Genomic DNA, 16986 nt, shown 5'->3' with positions numbered 1-16986 from the left:
TACTATTTGAAACTCAATGGCTTCTGGCGACAGGTCACTGGCTTTCTAAAAGAAATTAATACATTTATTTTTGTCTATGGTCCCTGGCTTTATTTTTATAACTTTTTACTTTGATATAATTCACACTTCCAGAAATTATGTTGAATAATGCAAGTCCCATGTAGCTTTTACTCAGGTTCGACAACTCTACAATTTACTCCACTTCTTGCTCTGTCATGTTCTTTATACAGAGACATAAACAACATAACACACACACACACACACACACACACACACACACACACACATACACACACACACACACTTTTATTTTCCTGTACCATTCGGGAGTTCACTGGAAGTATCCATCTCCTCTATTCCCAAAAACTTCAGCATGAATTTTCCAAAAACAAGACACTCTCTTCCATAACCATAGTACCACTATCAAACTGAGGAAATACTGTCACCTAAACTAAAGTCTGTATTCAAATTTGTCAATGACCCAATTCAGATCATGCATCGTGTTTAGTTGCCATATTCTTTTGGGTTTTAAATTAAAGGAATTTCTTGGCTTCTATCTTTCTTGACTTTGGTACTTTTAAAGAACACAGTCCAACTATTCAGCCATAAAAACTGACAACATAACGCCATTTTGTAGCAACAGGGATGTTTCTGGGGAATGTCATTCTAAGTGAAGTAAGCCGGAAAGAGAAAGAAAAATACCATATGAGATTGCTCATATGTGGAATCTAAATAAATAAATAAATAAATAAATAAATAAATAAATAAATAAATAAATAAATACAAAACAGAAACAGACTCATAGACATAAAATACAAACTTGTGGTTGCCAAGGGGGTGGTGGTTAGGAAGGGACAGACTGGGATTTCAAAATGTAGAACAGATAAATAGGATTATACTGTATAACACAGGGAAATATATACAAGATCTTGTGGTAGCTCACAGTGAAAAAAAATATGACAATGAATATATGTATATTCGTGTATAACTGAAAAATTATGCTCTACACTGGAATTTGACACAACATTGTAAAATGACTATTATTCAATTTAAAAAGTTTAAAAAAATAAAAAAATAAAAACAGACACAAAAATAAAAGTAAAAAAGAAAGAAAGAGAGAGAGAGAAAGAAAGAAAGAAGAGAGAGAGAGAGAAAGAAAGAAAGGAGAGAGAGAGAAAGAAAGAAAGAAAGAAAGAAAGAAAGAAAGAAAGAAAGAACGAACACAGGCCAGCAATTTTACAGAATGTCTCTCAATTTGTTTTTGTCTGATGTCTCCTCAAGTCTAGATTCTTCAGTTCACGCATTCCTAAAAGAAATACCATGGTGCACCATATTAGGAACACCTGATGTTTGCTTTTTCCAATATTAGTGATATTAATTTTGATTGTCTGGTTGAGGCAGTGTCCATAAAATTTTTCTACTGAAACATTACTAGTTTTCCTTTCATAATCAGTAACTAATTTTAGTGTGGGCCATGCTTTGATACAAAGGAAATATCCTGTTTTCTTCTCAAATTTTTACCCACTTACCATAGCATTCATTGATTTTCAAACTCTGTATTTTTCATACTTATTAGTTGGGCTTCCCAAGATAAAAAATAGCTTTCCTTTCACACTTGTTCATTCTTTCATTCATTTTTCTCATTTATTTACTATGTCAATAGGAGCTCTTGCATTCTTATTTTCATTATTATTATCATTACTGATTCTATCACTTTATTAATGTATTTCTCATTTAATTATTTAACTCATTATCATTGTTGATACTTCCACTGATACTCTCATTGCTATCATTAGTGATTTTCGTGCTTAATTTCCTCTGGTTAGTGAGAGCCTTTGGGGTTAACTCCAGTGTCCCTCTGATATGTTACTGTCTTCCTTCCTTTCTTTCTTTCTTTCTTTCTTTCTTCCTTCCTTCCTTCCTTCCTTCCTTCCTTCTTCCTTTCTTTCTTTCTTTCTTTCTTTCTTTCTTTCTTTCTGTCTTCTTCTTTCTTGCCTTTCTTTTTCTTTCTTTCTTCTTTCTTTCTTTCTTCCTTCCTTCCTTCCTTCCTTCCTTCTTTCCTTCCTTCTTTCCTTCCTTCCTTTTTTTTTTTTTTTTCGTAGTATAGTTAGTTGACAATGTTGTGTCAATTTCTGGTGTACAGCACAATATTCAGTCACACATGAACATACATATATTCTTTTTCATATTCCTTTTCACCACAAGTTTCAAAATGTTGAATATAGTTCTCTGTGCTATACAGAAGAAACTTGTTATTTATCTATTTTATACGTAATAGTTAGTCTCTGCAAATCTCGAACTCCCTGTCTTTCTTTCTTGTGCAAGATAATGTTCCAGAATTAGCTTGTATATTCCCCATTCCAGCCCTGGAATTAGCTTTTTGATCAAGAAGCCCTGGGACTTTTATTGGTAAACGGTACTTTAGAAACTAAAATCTGGTCATTAGGTGAGCTTAGTTACTGGTATGTCCTTATTTCTAGGCTACCCCAGCAGACAGTGAGGATATATATGCTAAGTCATACATATACATATATTTCTATAATTACTTCTCAATCTATGTATATCTCTATAACTGTATATCTGTGTATGATATATATCTGTATTATGTATATGTGTATATAGTATATGTAGTTCATACTAATAAATACAAATCCGATCCAAAACACAGCTTTCATTCTTTTCTTCACTTTTTCATTTTCTCAACTCCCTTCTCATAGAGAAAATTGACCCTCATCATTCTCAAAATAATTACTCATTTTCTCAAGCCTAGGAGACACAGAGAGCAGTTTCAGTGTTGTTAATCCATATCCCTGCAAAAACCTAACCTGCTAACTAGAGTCCAAAATTTATTATAGTCCCTTTTTTGGGAGGTGGGGGAGTAACATACATTCAGAAAAATGCACATCTTAAATCTATAACTTAGTGAGTTTTGACAAATACACATTCCCATGTAAATGCCTTACCCTCACAAGGTATAGAACATGTATGTCCATTACTCCAAGAAGTTCCTTAGCACCCTTCCTATACAATTCTTGCCTCCCAGTAGGCAGTGTAAGTCAGTTTAGTCTGCTATGAAAATTCACATACATAGAATCATACATTAGGTACTACTTTGTGTCTAGCATTTTTAGCTCATCATAACATCTACAAGATTCATGCATGTCATTGTACTTAATTAGTAGTTTAATTTTATTCCTGGGCAGTATTTCTCTCTGTATAAATATACCACAGTCTCTTTTATCCATTGTCCTGTTGATAAACATTTTAGATATTTAATTTTTTAATATTATGCATAAAGTTTCTGTGAACATTCTTGAACAATCTCTTTGTGGCCTTATTGTCATTTATATTAGATAAATACAGTCCTTTCTGCTATAATGTCACATATGTATTCTTAAGAATTACCATGCTATGAAAAATTGGGCAGTGAAAAAAGACAAAGTGTAGGTGGAAAATGAGATTAGGAACACAACACTCAGTACTTTTGTCAATAAAACATAACAAAAAGCAAACCTTATGAAAACAGTTATACTGTTTTATACACATTTAATGACTAAAAAGACAAAAAACTGTAATAAGTACTTACGTAATAAGTAAACTTTATCATGACAAAGATGAAGTTGGCTTGTAAAAAAGGGCATTCAAAGGGTTGCAAAGTTATTTTGTGGATTATCTGAAATAAAAAGAAAAGCTATGATACCAAACGTGGATGGGTGTGGCTCATAACACATGGATGAATTGTGAAGTAACTGGCAGATGTTGGAGATGTGTGCATATGTGTATTTACATATTTCTATGTGGCTCATTTCAGCTGAACTTAGTGTTTTCTGCACTCAGTGTTTCTCATGGAAAAATTATAGATAAAGTATGTGTCTTATGTTTAAATTGTTCCCTAATATATCAATTGCATTGAATCAAATTTGCATTTTAAAAAATAAGCATTAGAGCAGAACTGACTATACCTAGAAATTTATTTACTGAGTCCTAAGGTATGTATATGTTTCTCTTTATAATAAACTACCAAATTATTTCCCATATGGTTTGTACTGTTTTAAACTCCCACTAGCATTGATTTCACTGTTTTTTTCCTCTCATCATTGTTATTCTTTCTGCTTATTTAAAGCTTAATTTGCTCTTCTCTTTCTAGATTAAGTTGAAAATTTAGATAATGCATTTTAAACTTAATTAAATGCCATCGATTTCCTTATAAATACTGCTTTAGTAACTCCTCGCATATTGTGATAATATTGCATTTTCTTTATCATTCAGTTTGAAACATTTTTTAATTTTCTTTTTTTTTTGATTCATGTGTTATTTATAAGTATGTTGTTTACTCTGTAACATTAAAATAGTTCCAAATACCTTATAATTGATATATATTTTGGTTTTGGTCATACATGTGTAAGATTTCAATCTTTTGAAAGATACTGAGACTATTTTTAGAGCCCAAAATATGGTCTACCTTGGTAATAGTTCCTTTTATACTGAATAAATATGTACATTATAGATATTTGGGATATCAGGTATTATAAATATAATTGAGGTCAATGTGGTTGAAGGTTTGCTCACTTCTATACCACTACTGCTATTTTGCCTGGATTTTCTAACAATTACTCTGTTTGTCAGGTTTGACATTGTATTTTGATCCATTTTCAAGTTCACTGATCTTCTATTCTGCTGTCTCCAATATACATGCAAGGTCATCCTGTGAATTTTTCATTATCAGTTTGGTACTTCTAAACTCTAGTTTTTCCACTGGATTCTCTTTTATAAATTTTATTTCTCTGCTTAATTTTCCCATATATTCTAACATTATGAGTATATTTTCTTCTAAGTCCTTGAATTTATATTCATAATGGCTATTTTAAAATTCTTTCCTGCTAATTTCAACATCTGGATCATTTATGATTGGTTTCTATTCACTGCTTTTTTTCTTGACTATAAGTGACATTTTCTCAGTTCTTCCCATGTCTAGTGATGTTTGACTGTATACCGAACTTCGTGATAGTATAAAAGTGTTGTTCCTTTTCTGCTGGTCAGTTAAACTGAATGTACTCAAACTTCAAGCGGCAGCAGTTGAAATCTTTGGCCATTTCTTTCAAGCATTCTAATTGTTGCTTTTTGCCAGAAAGTTTAGGGTTTGAGTGAATTTAGGTGGGCGTTATAGACACATTTTGGAGCTATCCTTTCTATGGGTCTCTCTTTTCTAGCATTTTCTTCCTTACTTTTCAGCTGCCCTGGAAACCTCAGACTCCTTGTAAAAGCCATGAAGATTGCAGCTTTTGCTTCATTTCTAGCCTCTATTAGATGAAAATGTATATAATTTCAAATTTTACCCATGTAATTCCCTTAAGTTTAAACTCCCCTCCAATTTTTGCCTGTTTAACTCTCAGTGCCTGAAAACACTTGCTGTCCTTAATTTATTCAGAGTTTATAATTGTTGTCTTTAAGAGCCTTAGTCAGATACAAGTTAGTCTACTATTATTGGTATCAAATCTTATCACTGAATAAATTTTAACTTATTTATTAATTTAGTCAACAAGTATCCACTATGTTCTTACTGTACTTCAGATATTCTGTGCACTAAGCATGTAAAGAGTATACAGCTCTAACCTAGCTCTTTACAGGCAGGAAGTCATAAAACAATTATTCTGACACAATGTGATAAGATAAATTACAGGAGTGCTATAGGAGCACAAAAAAGAAGGTATATCTCTTGTCCCTATCTTGTAAGTATTACTCTATTGCTTATCTTTCTTCAAGTTCAGTAACACATTCCCACTTGAGATAAATCTTTCAAGAAATCTAAGTATTTTATTTATGCAAAAATGACTAGAGAGTCTTCTAGCATTGACTTGATCAGGATAGACTCTTAAAAATGTTTAAATATGTTAATGTGAGAAGTTGTTATGATTGAAGTTTTGTTGGTTGGTTGGTTGGTTGGTTGGTTGGTTAGTTGGCTCAATAACTAGCCATGTTAGTGGTCTGGGATTAATTATCATGTAATTTACTTTACAACACATCACTATTTACAAAAGCAAACAAAATGGAGACTATTTAAATATCCAACATATATAGACCCAATAAAAATTCTTAAAAGAAAAGTTTAGAAGACTCTATTTATAACTTAGAGACTGAAAAGATCTTTCCAAACCAAGAAATAGAATACAGATATTATAAAAATGTTTTATGTAAGATATACTTAGTTTGCTAGACATATACCAATTTAGAAAAAATGCAATGCAAATGGCAGATAAAAGACGAAATATCTGGAAAGCATAAAGAAATTTTGTAAAATGGTTATAAAGAGCTTAACCACCTAAAAGATACAAATGAAAAAGATACAAGTAGACAATTCACAGAAGAGCAAATCCAAGTGGTTTATAAACATGAAAACATACTCAGTCTTTTAGATGTCAGGAAAATATGAATTAAGTTAAAAAGATAGTACTTTTAATGCCAAAAAGAATCAGAATGAAAAAGGTACTCTCATACACTGTGGCAGCAAGTTTGGAAAGTAATCTTACAACATCTCCTAAAACTCAAAATGTACATGTCCTTCATTCCAACAATCCAATTCCTGAGATTCGTCTCATATAAATACAAAATCAGTAGGTAAGGATAGATAAGCCAAAGGGGTTCATCACAGAACAGGAGATCATCATTCTTAGTGAAGTAAGCCAGAAAGAGAAAGAAAAATACCATAGTATATCACTCATATGTGGAATCTGAAAAAAAAAAAAAAAAGAAAAGAAAAGAAAGAAAGAGAAAGAAAGTAAGAAAAAAGAGGCCACTAATAAACTCAGCTAACAAAACAGAAAGACTCACAGACATAGTAAATAATCTTATGGCTACAGCTAAGGGATGGGAAGGAATGAATTTGAGAGTTTGAGATTTGCAAATGTTAACCATGATAGATAGATAGATAAAAAACCAAATTTCTTCTGTATAGCAAAGGGAACTATATTCAATATCTTATAATAAGCTTTAATGAAAATGAATATATGTGTGTGTGTGTGTATATATATATGTACACACATGACTAGAACATTATGCTGTACACCAGAAATTGACACATTATAACTGACTATATTTCAATTTAAAAAAAAGAAGGAAAACAAACAAGAATTTTGAGATTCTCTTTTGCAAACTCAAAACCTTCCCTAATGCTTCATTCTCTAATCAGAGGTTTAGTCATGACATTTCAGATTCAAAGTTCTACTCAGCTGATGCACTACATAAAGTAAACCCAATACATAAAACAGATGACATCAGATAACTCATCGCATAGATGGAAGCCAAGTAGGGGAGAAAGAGCAAAGCAGTAATATGCTGCAACTTGGAGAGGGCTGTGAGGATCTCTATTTGAAATTCATTACTCTATTTCATCACCCACTAAATTGGCCTAAACTGATTTCCTCTGTATCTGTTGTGTCCTTAGTATATCTTAGACTCCTCTTGAAAAGGTGCCGAGTTCCTCTCCCCACTCAGGACCTATTACAGTGTTTGCTGCTATATATGATATTAATAAGTGTAGGTTCTTTTTTGAGCTGAGGAACTTTATAGTCTATGTTATTGCCTGAGATGCTCAGCTTAAAATATGTTTGATGCTCTTTGAAACCATTTGAGTAACAATTGTCAGTCAGTTTTGTTGTGAGTTCCTCAAATGCACTTAGGTATCTGCATGTGGACAATTTCCTACAATTTTACATTGTAAACAAGGAAAGATGTCATAAATCTTTTTGAAATTATAAAAGGAACTACTCAATGAAGTCTTGTGGTAACTTTTTTATCTCAAAAAATTTTTAACTTTCTAAATAGTCTAATTTTTCATGTTTTTCCACATTATTAGGTCAATGAAGAATAACAATGAAGAATAACAATATTTAAAAGATGCAGTTCTTTGAAAAGGCTTCATGTACACACACACAAAAAGCATTAAATAAAAAGACTTTAGCCAAACATACTGACAAGATTATAGTAGCTCTCATAATCTAACTTGCATTTACTCTGTAATTACCTTGGGAAACGTACAGAAATATAATTCACTGATGTCGCAGAGTACCAAACAAAAAGGTATGTGATGAAACTATGAACTAGGAGGTAAAATTAGTCACCACTATTCTTGCTCTTTCTGATGCCACCAACACTATCTAAAGCAAAGGCAGAATGCCATTCACAGCTTCATTCTTCACATGCCCTTTCCTGTAATACCGTCCCCCATCTGCTCTTCTCTTCCTAATAGGATAAGGAATGCATGTGAGTCCATTGAAAACCTTAGACAGCCTTAGCACAGAAAAAGGATTGAAATTTGAGTAGCATCATTGCAACACTCTGCAGTGCAAGACAAAAACTAGAGGAAAAAAAAAGAAAACTTAAAATTAATTAATCAGTGATCTTTTACCTTGGAATAATTAATGACTGAGTTCAAATTAAACCATCACCCATAAAGGTTCTTATTTTTCATGATTATGTTACCACATATTAAATTTCAGCTAATTACTAATTCTGGAAAACATAAAGAGGGTTCAGTGGTTATCTTTTTGCTGGCTTTCATGTTTAAATGAGACTGTGTTCAAAAAAATAATTTAATGAAAAAACCCAACTCAGTGTAGTTTTCAAATATTTCAGATATTCAGAAATGTCACACAAGACAATAATTTTGACTCTGAAGGCGTTACTTCATTTGTAAAATGAGGTAAATAATAGCCACATCATAGGAATATTAGAAATAGTGAATAAAACTCTGCATGTAAGACATCTAACTCAGCATTTAAACCATAGTAAGTCATCACCAAGTTTTGATTTTCCTTATACAGTTTGGGAGGTCTGTTTGAATACTATACTGAATATAGTAATAAAAATAGAAAATTATAAAAATAATATTACAAACATAAATCTGCACATATTGGGCATAGAAATATTCAGAAAAATAACTTTCTTAACCATTGAAACTTGGAAGTACTTTGAATAGATACATACACAAGAAGTACAAAAACTATATTGCTCCCCATGGGTGATCTATTTTCTGCTCAGACCCCAGTTAATAGATACCCTTGCAATTGAAAGGGAAGAATAATGCCATCATTCTTACTGCACAAGGGTAGAAGGTACAAGGGCAGAAAAGAAAGGCAACTGGCTAGAAACGCAAGCTTTTAGTTTATAGTATTGATGCTTTTTACCAAATAGGTATTCCCAGCTGTTTCCTTCTCCATCAGAATATCTAATAATGGGAGGGAAAGAGAGGAGAGATGTAAGGAAGTTAGTTTTTTGTTTTGTGTATTAAGAATCTTCAAGATTTCAACCAAAAAAAAAAAAAATCCAGATATGCTGGATAAAATTAGCCAGTGAAAGATACCTTGGGGAATTTTTATGGCATTCTTAGGCTATGTTATGTTATACTATTTTATGTTATATTAAAGGTTCATAGCTCTCTAGAGAGATGGACATATAGAAAAATATAATGAAAGCTCTGCTTTAAAAGGAAAATACATATGCCATAGTCCATCAAAAGTCACTCTTCTGTTCCTCTTGGGAATTATTTTTAAGAGAGAACTAACTGGAGGATGTAAGAAGAACTATGAGATAAAGTGGATGGTAGAGGAAAATAAGAGGTTATTGCAATAAAACTCTGAAAGAAAAAAAATAAAATGTGAGAAAAAATTGAGCCTAGATGTGTACACCCACCCTTGTTAAAGATGATGCAGTCATTGCCATGTGTATAAGGAATGACAGCACCTGGCTGGAGAGGCCCTCTAAGCGATGCTGAAATAGGACAGCGCTGCACAATGGAGAAGGACTTGTAAAATCTCGATTTGGAATATGCAAGTATGGTAAATAAGTATTATCCAAAGCCCTTTGTAGCTCAAGCATCCAAACTACACCTTATTGCTAGAAACGGGGATTCCCGGAGGCTGGTCCTAAGAGGCAAGGCCCAGGAAACAGAAGTTAATGCTTCCATATAAGAAAAAAAAAAAAAAAAAAAGAATACTGGAGACATTTTGATGTGGAGCCAGTAACAAAAACAAACAGGATTTTAGACTGTATAAGAAAGAGAAATAAATTATAAGCATCTCATCCATATGGAGGAGGAAGATCTTGAAATGCTTCTAGCAAATGAGGAATAGTAAGCAACAAAAATTATACAATAGCTATTAATATATATTTCAATTCCTTATTAAGTAAAATATTTTTTTCATAAAATAAAAATTACACATACTATCCTCTTGGCCCTAAATCCCCCCTAATGTTTTAAATTCCTCAATTCCCATCATCAGTAGTTGGAATAGAGGTTTGGGAAAGAATTATTGACTACTAATAACTAATTGTCTGGTCTGGGTGAATATTGCCCGGATATTTCAAGATTCTGGAGCTTAAGATGAGGAGCATCATGCACACATTGGTTGCACTCTAGTTAACCAGAAAAGGAATGAAGGGCCATAGAGGATGGGGTAGATGAGCTCTCAAGAGGCCAAGAATTGGCTGGAACCAATATGGAAGCCGCACTGCAGAATTGCAGGCAGGTATGTTTCCACTGCCTTTTGACAAAGGGAGTATATCTTGCTCCATAGCTCCTGAATCCAGAGCATGAGCCCGACAACCATCCCCCTGCTACAGCAGAAACCAGACATCTCTTCCACCTTCGCTCGTTTAAGGACGGCAGCAGTGCAGATCATATGCAGCTCTTCCTCTTTCTTCTCCTTCTCCTCCCTCTCCTTCTTCCTCTCCTTCTTCTCCTCCTCCTCCTCCCCCCACTTCTCCTTCTTTTATTGAAGTATAGTTAATTTACAATGTTGTGTTAGTTTCTGGGGTACAGCAGAGCGATTCAGTTATATATATATATATTCATATTCTTTATCATTGTAGGTTATTACAAGATATTGAATGTAGTTCCCTGTGCTATACAGTAGGACCTTGTTATTTATCTAATTTATATATAGTAATTAGTACCTGCTAATTTCAAACTCCTAATTTATCCCTCCCCGCCTTATCCCTTTGGCAACCATAAATTTGTTTTTTATGTCTGTGAATCTCTTTCTCTTTTGTAAATAAGTTCATTTGTATCATTTTTTTCAGATTCACATGAAACGATGTTCAATATCACTAATTATCAGAGAAATGCAAATCAAAAACTTCACTGAGGTATCAGCTCACACCAGTCAGGATGGCCATCATTAAAAAAATGATAAATGCTGGATAGGGTGTGAAGAAAAGGGAACCCTCCCACACTGCTGGTGGGAGTGCAGTTTGGTGCAGCCACCATGGAAAACAGTACGGAGATTCCTCAACAAACTGAAAATAGACTTACTCTGTGACTCAGCAATCCCACTTCTGGGCATATATCCAGAGAAAATTCTAATCTGAGAACACACAGCACTTCTTGATGCTTAGGTGTGTCTGAGCTCAGGTGAATCTGAGTCATTGAATCTAGATCATAAGCCTTCATCCAGGCTGCCACGGAGGCAGAAAAGACGAGGACTGTCTTCTGATGTAGGGAATTAATAAAACATAGAGTGTGATTGAAAGATGCTAAGTGACAGAACATGACAAATACCCGCTATGGAGCTCACCTCACAGAACACTGCTCTCACAAGCCTTAGTTCTGCCCAGTTTTACGACAGATAACCCTCTCAAAGGTGTTATGTGGGGACCAAAACACCTCTACGAAGAATAATCCCCACTGATACGAACACTGTTTTCTCAGAAGCATCTTCCCTGCACCCTGTTACAGTGGCTCTTTCCTTCTATCTTTAAACATGCTGATTTCTCCCTTTTCAATCAATTAACATGGAAATTAGTAAATACTCCTTCATATGACTGATTTTCTGCTATTCTCTATATCTCTTTCACCAATTGTATTTATTTTTTAACTCCACTGTTGCTGTTTTTATGTCCGTCTCTCTAAGAGCTCCTTGACTCCTGTGGCCACCATTCCATGGTAGCTACGCTCCTAAAAGTCCCAAACAACCAACTCTTCATTACGTTCTGTGGTCTTTTCCACTCCTGAGAACACCACCAGTCTCTACTGCAACCCAGTGCATGCGACCCTTCAGCCAGGAGGACACGTCTGCTTACGCAACCGAAAGGAACTTCCACGCCCAAGTGGGACAGCCCATTCCTGCCATGCATGTTGCAGCAAAAACTCTGAAACACCAATGTTCATCTACAGGAGAGCTGATAACTAAATCGGGGGGAGACTTCATTCACCAGCACACTCCAGAGCAGCGAGATCGACTGACAGAGCTACGTGATCACCACGGATGAATCTCCGAGCACCGTGCGGAGCCAGCAAAGCAATTTGCAAGATGAAATGTGCAACAGGAAACCACGTAGACAGCATGAAAAATGCACTCCGACCGCTCACGTTGTTTATGGATGAATCCACAGGAGGCCGAAATATGAAACTATGCACGGGAATGACAGACATCAAAATCAGGATAGTGGTCAACTCTAGGGAAAAAAGAAGGGACGACGGGACCAGGAAGAGGTGCACGGAGGGGTTCCAACGCCTCTGCAATGTGTTCTTTTATAAGATAATATCCAAATAAACTATGAAAAATGTTAAATAAAAAAATTAAAAAACAAAAGTCCCGTGGTCTTTGGGACCCACATTTTCCTTGACTTCTCTGAAGCATATGGTGTAGTGAATAATCTTCCGGAAGCTCTTCTTGTATTCCTTTTCCGGAACTCTTCCTCTTTTCCTTCACTTGATCTGTTTTCTGCTTCTGTATTCTTTATTACTTCATCTCGGGTGTTAGCTCCTAAAATTCTGTCTTCAGGCTGCTCTTTTCTCTTCAGTCTCTTCCCCAATGAAATCACCTCCCTCACTGTTTCACATTCACTTGTTTGTCTACTCCCTCATTTATCCAACACGTATTCATTGACTGCCTACTAGGTAGTGGGCACTCTGCTAGGACCTGGTGATTAAAAAAGGTGAATAAGATACATGCCCTACCCTCAAAGAACTCAGGGCCTCTTAGGAAAGAGCACATAACAGAGACGTCTGCTCTAAAACAGAGTACCAAGTACATGGAGACATGGAGAGAGCTGTGCACGGCTTTGGGATCATCTAAAAGATGGGTGAGGGGAATGCAGCCCAAGGCCAGAGCGGGCTCCGTGGAAGAAATGAGGATGCCACTTTCACAAGGATGTCTCGCCCTTGTGAGTCTCCATCTCTGCCACTGTGCAAGTTAGGTCCACCTTTTTTTTTTTTTTTTTCTTCTTTTTTTTTTAATTGAAGTATAGTTGATTTACAATGTTGTGTTAGCTTTTGTTGTACAGCATAGTGGTTCAATTATATTTATATATACTTTTCATATTCTTTAGCATTATAAGTTATTACAAAATACTGAATGTAGCTCCCTGTGCAATACAATGAGACCTTGTTGTTTATCTATTATATATGTAGTAGTTTGTATCTGTTAATCCCAAACTCCTAATTTATCCCTCCCCCATCCTTTACCCCTGGTAACCATAAGTTTGTTTTCTATGCCTGTGAGTCTATTTCTGTTTTGTACATAAGTTCATTTATGCTATTTTTAAAGATCCAACATACAAGTGATATATATGATATCTGTCTTTCTCTGTCTGACTTATTTTACTTAGTATGATCATCTCCAGGTCCATCCACATTTAGCTACAGGTTTACCTTTCTTCCTCTTTCTGGATACCTGCCCCTCAACACCTTTGAAGAAATTATGTTTAAAAGCAAGCTTTTCATTCTCATACCTATGCTTACTTCCCCTCTTTACTTTCTATCTCATGGCAATAACACCAATGTTTATTTTTCCAGACCAGCTCTGAACACCTGAGTTGTTGTGGACTTGTCTCTCTGCCTCCCTCTTGACATGTGCAGTTTAACCAAATTCTGCTGATTCCTTTTTTAAAACAAGTATAGAACCAGGTAGTAGTTAGCAAAAAAGTCTAGGTTATAATAGTAGTAGTAGTAGTAGTAATAATAATAATAATAATAATGATGATGATGATGATGATGATGATGATGTCACTTACCTGTGCAGCTGTAGGCAGGTTCTTTCAGTGTCTCAGTTTCCCTCTCTTTGAGATGGGGACAATGGTTCCTACAACACAGAGTTGTTGTAAAAAATAAATGAGATGATTTCCTGTACCTTATCAAGAATTGATCACATGTCATCTATTGTTACTCATAATTTTTGTGTTGTCTGTTTTCATTTTTTCATTCCCACTATCTTGGCATGGTTGTTAAGGCCTCATAATTTTGCGTTTCACTTTAACCAACATCATTCTCCTTTATTGCTTATAACAGACAAGCCAAGCCCTTCACTCTGATTGGTGAGTCTCTTTATCATCTTTAGAAATCAGCAAGCCTTTCCTGTCTCCTTTTTTCTTTCTTTTGTTTTTTTGGGGGAAGGTAATTAGGCTTATTTATTCATTCATTTATTATTATTATTATTTTTTAGTGGAGGTACCAGGGCTTGAACCCAGGACCTCGTGCGTGCTAAGCACTGCACTCTTCAACTGAGCTATATCTTCCCCTCTATTCCACTATCTTAATCCTGGTTCTGAATTTAAGTCTTTCATGTCTATATAGTCATTTTATTGAAGGAACTGAACTCCAGGCAAGCTCACAAAGTCACTTGATTCCTTTTTCTCACTGTCTCTTCATACTTACTCTGTAGATCAGTTCTGTCCTTGCCCCTCAATACATTTCAGTCAGGGTGAATAGATTTTCAGGTACCTTGATTTACAAGAACACTTCACTAACTCATGTCAATGTGATAATCAGAAGTCCAAGCTCTTCTATAATCTGGAATCTCTCCCACCACCAGCCTGATAGGACTTCAAATCCGTAAACCTGCTGGGTGGGGGAGAAGGTTGGTGGACTTCACTGTTCTGTAATCGGCCAGCTCCTCCCCCAGCCTAGAAGTTGTTATTGTTGCCCCTCCTAGGGTGAGGCCCCAGGGAAGAAGGATCGAGGGGCTGGGATTGTGGTGGCCTATGTTTGGTTCCTCTGGCTTGAAAGAGGACGTTCAAACCTAACACTTTCTCTTCGTGGGCCTTTCAGTACTTCTGCAGTAACTTTGATGTGAATGGCTCCCCTGGGCGGTCATCCAGAACTCTCTCCTTCAGTCTTTGGGCCTCAGGCAGCATCATTGCTCTGCTGGGCCACTGCCTCCTTCCTACCCTGATCTCAGGCACTCTCAAGGCCTCAGGCCAATACCCTCCCACGGATCCACTTGGTTCTGGGGAAACACCAACATCCTTTCCCCACACCACTACTTTGAGCTCCCTTCCAAATGATATCAGCATCAATCTCTGTCTCTCTGTCTCTGTCTCTTTCTCTCTGTAGCTTTGTTAGGCATTAGATACAAACGAGCACAGGGCAGGGAGAAAGGTAGGGGGAGGGAACAATCCAGAAGATAACAGTATGCCTGCGGTCAGGATAAGGGGTTTCAGAGTTTTACTTTCTCTAAATGAGTGTCAACAGAGAAGCCAGTTAGAATCGAACACTGCATGTGAGCAGTGGAGAGAAGGATCCAACTGAACATGACCCATTGTTCCTTCTAATGTAGCTGGCGTTGCAGTTTGAACCCCTCCCGTGGTTTTTTCTGTGTGTTTCACGGGTAAGAGCATGCACAAAACAGATGGCATGCCTCAGCACTCAAGGGGTGTGAGCCATCAATCAATCACAAAAAACACCTCTAAGCCAGGATATAAAACAGGAGAAAAACAAAGGTGTACCTCCATTTTCCTCTCTTGATTTGGCCCGCTTTCAAGTCTCAGAGGTCCCCTATACTTTACTAACTTATGGTCTATTAAAATTCTATAATCTGGTACCTCTCCCACCACCAGCCTGATAGGACTTCAAATCCGTAAACCTACTGGGTGGGGGTGAATTTTCTGTTTATATCGTGCTTTCAGTCTCCCATTTAAATTCTTTTTCTTGGGCAAGAAAAAGAACCGAGGTCTCTTTCCCCTCCCCACAGTAACAGCTCCATTTCCCTTCTCCTCCTCCCCCGCCTCAGATCTCTGCTACCTTATGTTGATAGCCACCACTGCGCAACTTATGATTTCTCAGATATGTAAAAAACATTCCCTTGTATCCCTTAAGCCCCAGATGACAAATATCAGGCTCTTCAAAGTGTCCCCTGGAAGCTCCTCGTGCTGGGTTTATGGTGAATGGAAACATCTCAGAGGAAAGAGGAAATGCTCCAGAGTTCCAACAATGCCTCCAAAGGATCCAGCTCCACTGCCCTCCTGACCAGTGCCCAGCCCTGCTTCGTCCATCCAGGGGAGAGGCGACGAGCCTCACAAGGCAGCTGGTGGGTAATCGCTTGACGAGTGCCATAAGCAAGTCATATAGACACTTGGCATCATTGTTTTCAGTCTTAGGACCTTATGCCCAAAGTGAAACAGAAAGAGCTTCACTTTACCATCCTGGTACCTACCCTGCCTGAGTCTATTCTCCGCGAAACTCTTCTGTCTACGATTTTCTCCCCATCAACCAGGTGGATCGCCCTCAAGTACTGCTTTATAAAGCCCTCCTGGCTTAAAAACTCCCATTGGGCCCCACTGCCCATGGAGGACTTCTGCTGCTCTTATTCGGTCTACGGACTTTTTCATGCGCTGCTCATCTGTAATACTTAAAAACAGGATCCTTTCCCAAGTGGCTCTTGAATCATTACCATTACTTTTTAATAACTAAGAGAGAACAATCTATTAACAATTAATTAGAGTAAATGAAAGGGGAATCTCCCTGCATAGTTGAAAGCAAACTGTTCATGTTTAGGGAGGACTTACTGAAGTACTTCAAACTGTAAGATAGGCAATCAAAAAAGGTGGAAATATTTTCATCAAACTGTGACCAGAAATGATTAAGAAGTTCTCTGCAGATTAGAAGCGCAAATAATGAACAGCACTCAGCCCTGAATAAATTATTAGATATGTATACATTATCTTAGTCATAAAAAGAAAAGGCCTATGTGGCATATCTGTAGATTAGAAAAC

At 36.2% G+C, this 16986-nt stretch overlaps 1 long non-coding RNA gene across 2 annotated transcripts in view; it reads right to left on the bottom strand.

The window, feature by feature from the left end:
• The window catches only part of LOC116668744, a 40393-nt gene extending 23615 nt beyond the window's left edge, over nucleotides 1-16778 (bottom strand). For both annotated transcript variants that reach the window (XR_004325990.1, XR_004325989.1), the window contains exons 1-2: nucleotides 14011-16778; nucleotides 3587-3673 (exon numbers count right to left, since the gene is read on the bottom strand). This is a non-coding gene — a long non-coding RNA (uncharacterized LOC116668744). The remainder of the gene's footprint in view (nucleotides 1-3586; nucleotides 3674-14010) is intronic.
• Nucleotides 16779-16986: the final 208 nt, after the last annotated feature.

Source organism: Camelus ferus, chromosome 14 (assembly GCF_009834535.1).
Source record: "Camelus ferus isolate YT-003-E chromosome 14, BCGSAC_Cfer_1.0, whole genome shotgun sequence".
Lineage (NCBI taxonomy): Eukaryota > Metazoa > Chordata > Mammalia > Artiodactyla > Camelidae > Camelus > Camelus ferus.
The sequence above is the reverse complement of the archived record's forward strand: the minus strand, read 5'-3'. Positions and strand labels throughout refer to the sequence as shown.